We start from the raw sequence: 8,166 nt of genomic DNA, 5'->3' as shown, positions 1-8,166 counted from the left end.
TTCATGTCCCAGACGCGGTGTCTTAAACTAATGTCGGGCGTGTGTGTGTGTGTGTGTGTGTGTGTGTGTGCGCGCGCGCCCAAGATCCCAAGAGGAGAACGGAGGAGAAGGGATTGCGTCGTGGCCATCTCCCAGGGGGTGATTTCTCGCTTTCTGTCCTTCTGTCTCTGTCTCTCTGGCAAGTGCATGCACCCTATAGCAAAAACCTCTTCAAAAAAAAAGATGTTTGGGGTTTGAAAGCATTTTCTAGCCACAGCAAAGGCTTTAATATGATGGAATAAATACCTGTATAATATTGACTTGTTGGAAAAGTCATGATGCATTTTCGCATTAAAAAAAAAAATACACCATGAGTTTTCCAACAACACAAGGCTGGCCCTGTGGCCTAGTAGTTAAGGGAAGAGAACAGGCTCTCACCTGTTCTGGTGAGTCCCAGACCCAGTGACTTCAGAAACACTGCTGTGTGTGCATGACTCCTCAAAATCCCAACAAAATGGAGAAATGAAAGAAGAAATTGTGGCGTTACTATTCCCCATCAGGGGTGCTTTCTTCCTCCCTCTCTGTCACACACTACTGGATGCATGTGCTCATTGGACTTATAACCTCTTTAGTAATGGGAACCCAGTCTTCTGTCTCAAGTTTGATTATGGTTCCAGGAATCGAACCACAGCCATGTGGGAGTCCAGCATCCTTAACCTCCATTCTACTTGCCAGCAACCATGGCCCAATAATTTTTTAAAAAATAATTTCTCGAAAAAGAAACTGAATACAAGCCAAGGTTTTCATTAAAATTAAAGAAGGGATGGAGTGGGACCAGCAGTTAGTGTAATGGCTATGTCGCTGGACTCCCATGTAGTCAACCGCGGTTTGCGTCCTGGACCTGGTGGCTGAAAACTCATGCTGGGCGTGTGTGCGTGCATGCCCAAGATCCTGAGAAGAGAATGGAAAAGGGATTGCGGTGTGGCCATCCCCCCTGGGGGGTGAGTTCTTGTTTTCTGTCTCTCTGTAGTAGACTATAGCGAAAAAACCTCTCCAAAAAAAAAAAAGGAGTGGGCACAGCAGGTGGTGTAGTTAAGGCACTGGATTCTCACAAATTGAAATAATTATTTTAAAAAATGACCAAGAGAGAGACTTGTTCCAAAGATTTTTGGTTTTCATTATGTTTTTCTCCTTCATGTACAATGTCTTACATTCATTGACTCAGCCTGTCCATGAGGTAGTCAGCTTGCCATGCATGATGAGCTGTATTCTGCTTGAAGGCAGTGATTTATGAAAATGTGCCCAACTGCCTGCTCTCTGCCCATTGTGTCACCACCACATAGGGGATGCTGTAAAAAAAGGAACAAGTATGGATTCCATGACAGTGGAATATAGTATGCTGCTATTTAACTTAAGTTTAATTTCCAGCAGGAGTGCCACTGAACTCTCCTTTCTGCCATTAGCATTGGGAAGACCAAGGAGCAGAGAATACAGAAGCACATTAAGGGATGGGGCCAGTGGCATAGCAGCTACCATGACTCTGCAAGATTGGAAGGTTCCCAGGGTCATGTCCAGGGACCTCCCTAAGTATGCCAGGGACTCATTTGATAATGATCTAGGGCTAGCTGGTGTGGATGGTGGTGTCAAGGGAGTGCCGTTTCTCTCTGTAGTTCTCTCACACAGAAAAAATAAAGTTTTAAAAATTCTCAATTAAGGCCAGCAAATAAGGGTGCCGGGAGATACCTTTAGTGAAGATGTCAATAGACTTTATAGGTCTGCAGCTTGGGAGAGCTCCAGGAGTCTAAATAGGCCAAGTCAGGTACTTTTCAGTTAAATAACTACACTTCCTAGGGGGCCTCTAAGTACTGCCTATCTCATAGTGTGCTTCTGATGAAGGTGTCTTAGGATATATTTCAGGTAAAGGTTTGTTCTGTGGCCACACGTCCTTGCTATAGGGTGTGTATGTTCACCCAAGAGACAGACAGAAAGCGAGAAATCAACGTCCAGAAGGGATCACCACACCACAATCCCTTCTCCAGTCTCCTCTGGGATTTTGGGCACTCACACAAACGCACCCAGCATGAGTTTCAAGCTGCCAGGTCTGGGACTCAAACCACAGTCAGCCATGTGGGAGTCCAGCAATGTAACCACTATGCCATCTGCTGGTCCCAATAAGTCACAGGTATTTTTATATTACAGTGGAGTTACAAAACGTACACCTCAAATTTCTGTTTATGTTCATCCCCACCTCAAAATCAGTCATAGATCTATTGCTGCACACTGGTCTTTGTTTTTCATTTTTGTTTTGTTGTTGTAGTTTTTTTGCCTATATAATATGTGCACTCACCAGAGGGGGGGGCAATAGAAATTACTCCCCTGTAGGGGATGGCCACACTATGACCTCTTCTCCTCTAGTCTCCTCTCAAGATTTGGGGTACACAGGCACATGCATAATTCTCAAGCCTCCAGGTCTAGGACTTGAACTACACAGCCGGCCATCTAGGATCCAGTGCCTTAACCTTCATGCCACCTGCTGGTCCATGTTTTGCCTTTTAAGTTTTTTTTTTAAGAGAGGTTTTTGCTATAGGGTGTGTGTGTTTGCCAGAAAGACAGAAAGCAAGAGATCCCCCCCTAGGGAGGTGGTCACACTACAATCTCTTTACTGCCATTCTCCTCTCAGGATCTTGGGCACACATGCACACGCGCCCAGCGTGAGTTTAAGCCACCAGGTCCGGGACTCAAACCACAGTCGACTATATGGGAGTCCAGCAACATAGCCATTATGCCAACTGCTGGTCCCAAGTTTATTTCTTCTATAAAAGATAGAGACAAGAGACAACACCTCAACAGGGTCTTCACACCACAGTATACTCCAGCTTCAGCCAGCCTCAGATGTTTGGTATTGAGTGCGCCGACGTATTCTGGGAGGTCTCTAGACACAAACCTGAACCCGTACCATATGGGTCAACTTTTCCCAATCCCCTAGACAGACTATAGATCTGTCACTAGTGGATTTTTTTTTCAAACACCAAAGACCCTCTGCTCAGACTTCACCCTCCTCCTCCCCATTCTAGCCAGGAGTCAGGATAAGCCAATCAGCAGCCATCTATATTTGAGTTCTGAGCAGCCCCATTCAGGGATTTCAACCACCAAAGACAGACTGCAGGTCACCTCCTTCTGCATTCCTCTGTTTGCTCAGATTTAACTCCAAAAAATAGGGAAAAAACCTATAATCTATCAGATGACTGGAAACCACTGCAGAGGCACAAGAAATATGAGAAACAAAGAAAATATCTATAATAGAAAAGAATAACTCCTCTTCCTCCGCAAAGAATACAAGAGAACTCATGAAAATGTCAGATAAAGAATTTAAAATATTCATAGTGGGACCAGCAGGTGGCATGGTGGTTAAAGGCACTGGGCATTCCCATATGGCTGACCACAGTTCACGTCCTGTACCTGGTGACTTGCTTTCTTGCTTTCTCTCTCCCTCTGTCTCTGTCTGGTCAAATTAAAATAAATGAATGAATAAATAAAATCAAATAATTATTTTTAAAAATTCATAGTGACAAAGCTAACAGAAATGCAAGAGAATAGAAACAAACTCCAGAAGATGCAGGAGAAAAGAGATACTGAGTTCCAGGAGGTGAGGAATTTCTTGCACAATCTGAAAGATGAGATACACATCATAAAAAAGAATCAAACGGAATCGTTAGAAATCAAGGCTGTAATTCAGGAAATCAAAACTTCCGTTGAAAGTATCAAAAGCAGATTAGATCATGCAGAAGATCGAATCTCAGGCGTAGAAGATAGAATCTTCGACCTAGAAAAATTCACCAAAAAGCCTGAGAAAATAACCCCCCAAATATTAGAATAACATACAAGTAATACTACATACCATTAAATGCCAAACATCTGGATCATCGGTATCCCAGAAGGTGAAGAAACTAAGTAAAGGCACTGATAATCTATTCCATGAAGAGAGACAGAGATAGATGGCTCAAATTCATGGGCCCCTGCTTTTGAAGTGATTCATTAAAATCAGACCACAGTAACAACACAGATGCAATAGAAGAGAGATTAATTACGTGAGTCTGAACTAGTGAAATAGAATTTTTTGACTTTAGGCTAAAACATTACTGATTTCCTTCGATGCTTTGATTTCCATATTTAAGGATTTTTGTCTTCTCTTGAACTGTTGATAGGTTCATCTACCTACTGTTTGAACTGAATCCTAACCTTCTCCCTGGCTTTAAGTTTTTTTTTTTTTAATGAATAATTTATTTAATTTTATTTATTCATTCATTTATTTTAATTTGACCAGAGAGAGAAAGGGAAAGTGAGAAGGTGGGGTTTTTTTTAAGAATTATTTATTTAATTACACTCATTGTTATACTTTTTTTTTAAATTTAATCAGAGAGAGACAGAGAGAGAAAGGGAAAGTGAGAAAGCAGGCCACCAGGTCTGGGAACTCAAACCATTGGTCAGCCATGTGGGAATCCAGTGCCTTTAACCACCACACCACCTGCCGGCCCTGGCCTGGCTTTAAGTTTTAAGCAAATTTCTGTTAAAATTTTTTTATTTTAATATAGTAAAACTAAAACTTGTTTTTGAAATAAAAAATACATTAAAAATTACCTATAAATATCCATTTAATGACTACAGTAAGCTATATAGCCCCAACGAGGTACTAGTTTATAGTGTCTTCACTTTACTCACTGAGGTTTATGCCTAAAGTCAGATATGCATTCATAAATATGTACATATCAGTTGTGCTTGCTTTAATTTAAATTAAATTAATTAAGATCTTTAGTGAATCAATGAAATGTGAAAAAAATGGCATGGGAAACTACTGTACATACCAGAGACAGTGTGGGAGAAGGGAAGGAATTGGCAGAGGGTGAGAGGTAGGGAATCAAGGTGGGGAAAGAAAGCAAAATATACAAGAAACAAGAAATAGAAAACTCTTTGTTGATGATAACAGGTACGGTAATATCCTTGATTGAGCCAATATACACTGTATACTGGATGGAAAATCTCATTTTATATACTGTATTGACATACAATGATTGACTGTAAATAAATAAAAAGAGTTGCTCTGTTTTGTTAAAAAAAAAAAAATCTGTCGCTAGCCTTTTTGTTTTGTTTTGTTTTGTTTCAGTTTTGCTATAGGGAGCATGTGCTTGCACACCAGAGAGAAAGAGAATGTGAAAGTGAGAAATAACCCCCGTGCCCCATAGTGGATGACTACACCATAATCCCTTCTCCAGTCTCCTTTCAGGATTTTGGGCACGCATGTACACTTGCCCAGTGTGTTTTTCAAGTGGCCAGCCCAGGATTCTGTACAGTCAGCCATGTGGGATTCAGCCACCTTAACCACCACAATACCAGCTGGCCCATAATAATAAATGTTATTTAGGGTTCTTCAAAAAGGCACTTGGGTGACAAATTGGGCATATGTGCTCGATTTCTGTGCTCTCCTATAGAGGCAACCATGGAATGTATGATCCAAAATTATCTCACCCAGAGCTCAAGGTCCCTCTGAACAAGCTCTAAAGTAAAGGGGTCATTTAGGGGCAGTTCTTGGGTGGTGGGATTTTTGATGTACCCTGCATCTCATTACAAAGCTGTTTGGGGATTAGATTTAGCTTAAAACCAATTCTCTCTGCTATGGCATCTTGGATGGTTCTCTAGCAAATAGCACACTGGCAGGGCTAATGGATTTAGAATTATGTTCCTAAATTCCTTTGTGATTAGTGAGCAGTGACAAAAAGAAGGCAAACTCTCCACATCCCTGTCTTTTCCACTTAACAAAACACTTTGAAGAGTGAGGAAGGCAAAGGGCAGTTGTGCTGCAGAGGCGTGATTCCAATAAATAAACTGGGTGAATGGAACAGGGGTTGGAAACAACTTGAAATGGATTCCCAGGCAGCTGCTGTGCGTTTGTTTTCCCCACTAGTCAGTCACCTGCCATTAGAGGAACTCATAAACATTATTAATAATTTTAAGGAACGGAAAGTGCTGCAGGTCAGTACCAGTAAAATACAAATAATTCAAGTATCAGTAATTCACTTCAAAGCTAGAAATGAGGGCTGGCCTCCTAGTCTAGTGATTAAAGCAACCAGATCCCACATAACCTTCTACAATTCAAATGCCAGCTCTGGCAATTTGAAAAACATTTCAGGCACATGTGTGTACACACCCCAAATCCTGACATGTTGGCAATATGGAGAAGGGATTGTGACATGCCTACACACCATTGGGCGATGCTTTCTCCCTCTCTGTCTCTCTCTGACAAGTGCATATATTCTCTGGAAACAGTAATAGTAATAATAAAGCTAGAAATGAAAATTAGACAGCCTGGGGGAGGGCAGCTTACCAATAGTCAAGTTTCTACAAATCCTATTCCTCTCTGCACTACCTTGAAGTGGGAGAAAGCAAAATCCCCAATGTGTGTGATTCTTCTCTTTTCTACAGTATCTTTCCCAACACCCCCACCCCTTATTTTAGAGTATTCCTTAGTAAATCTACCATTCTCTTTGTTAAATCTGGTAACTCTCTTTGTGAAACTCCACCTTGAATAGTGTGAAAAAGAAACTGAGATGGCACTCAGAAGGAAAAGTATATTGATTTTTTTTAGATTTTTTTTTCCATAGGGTATGTGTACTCACCAGAGAGAGAAAGTTGAGAAATCACACACACACCCTGGGAGAAGGCCATGCCACAATGCCAGTTCCTTCTCAGTATTTTGAACACACACACACGTGTGCACACTGATGTGATTTTCAAGCCACTGGATCCAGGATTCAAACTGTCTTTTAGGCCACATGGGATCCAGCCCCTTAACCACCACACCACCTGCTGTCCCTAGTCATCATCTTTTTGCCGGTGGATAGTATTGTTTTGATACTGACGGCTGCTTAGTGATCAGGGTGGTGGCTACTGAAGGTTGGGGTGGCTGTGGTGACTTTTTTCTTTTAGTTCATGATAGAGCATGTGCACTAGCATGTGAGAGAGATAGAGATTACCACCCTCCACAGGGTCTGGACACAATCCTCTTTTTCCAGTCCTCCAGCCCACCAGATCCCGGCCACTCCAGTTGCTGCGAGTATTTTGGGCTGACTAGACTGGGGACTTGAACTTAAGTCACATGTGGAATCCCGCTTCTTCTTTAAAAAAAAAAAAAAAAAAAAAAAATTACTTATTGGGACCAGCAAAGTGGCACGGTGGTTAGGGCGCTGAATGTTCCCACATGGCCAACCACAGTTAGAGTCCCCGACGTGGCTTGCTTTCTCACTTCGTAACTTGCTTCCTCCACGTCAGTAGCTGAACTCGAGGCCGTCAAGACCCCTATTTTGTTGGGTCGTCTGTTCCGTCCCCAGCACCTATCAACGCCTGACCAGCCGAGCTGCTCACCCGTACATGCCGAACCAAGGAAAAGCAGGCTTCAAGTCCGGGTTAGCGATACGCAGCTTGGTGACCTCCGCCGTCCACTGCAGGATCTGCGCCTGCGCTGCCGTACGTAAACAGCCCAGAAGGGGCTGTTCAGATCCCGCCCCGGGAAACGATTTGGACTCCCTCGCCCCAAACACGTTACCAAGAGCCATCACTGTCCGAACCACAACGACAAGAGTCCCAAGCACTGCTGCTCAGCGGCGGCCTCGGCGTGATCTGGATGCTCAAAGGCCCTCTCTGCGTTGGCACGCGCACATCCCTCCGGACGAACTACACCTCCCACAGTCCCCATCGGCCGAACCACCCCTGCGCGGAGTGGGGTGAGGGTGGCGCTGGCCACAGGGGTGGGACAGGGCTCCTGGCCGTACTGCCTGTGTGTTCTTGGCACAGCCTGTGTTCGCCGGAAGGGAAGATATCAGTCTCTCCCCGGTAAACGGGTCATCTGTCCCGCTCAGGTACGATTCTGCACTCTGCACCCCTTGGGGGGTCCCCTCAGTGCGCAACCGCAGATGGTGTAACCCAGAGGGGACTCCGGCCGAGGCCAGGAGACTGGAGGACAGGCCGCGCACGCATGCGCAGAGCGGCAGCATGGAGGCGAGCGCCGCGGAGTCCTTTCCCCGAGGCTGTGAGTGAAGGTGAGTGGGGGGCGGAGTGGGGCGTGTCGCGGGGCGGCACTGTTCCTCGCAGTGGCAGGCGCGGGGGACCCCCCCTCTCCACTCTCCGAGCCGTTGA

The 8,166-nt window shown here is 44.2% G+C and overlaps 1 protein-coding gene across 2 annotated transcripts in view; it reads left to right on the top strand.

Annotated features, from left to right (window-relative positions):
- Positions 1–7,233: 7,233 nt before the first annotated feature.
- Positions 7,234–8,166, top strand: part of DNAJC28 (DnaJ heat shock protein family (Hsp40) member C28) — a 4,840-nt gene continuing 3,907 nt past the window's right edge. The window contains exon 1 of one of the 2 annotated variants that reach the window (XM_027773976.1): positions 7,234–7,889. The gene's annotated coding sequence lies outside the window, so the exon portion shown is untranslated. Of the gene's footprint in view, positions 8,070–8,166 lie in introns of both variants that reach the window. The other variant, XM_006153891.3, reaches the window with a different exon arrangement.

The sequence above is a fragment of the Tupaia chinensis genome, unplaced genomic scaffold (assembly GCF_000334495.1).
Source record: "Tupaia chinensis unplaced genomic scaffold, TupChi_1.0 Scaffold000392_1, whole genome shotgun sequence".
NCBI classification, from domain to species: Eukaryota; Metazoa; Chordata; class Mammalia; order Scandentia; family Tupaiidae; genus Tupaia; species Tupaia belangeri.
The sequence above is the reverse complement of the archived record's forward strand: the minus strand, read 5'-3'. Positions and strand labels throughout refer to the sequence as shown.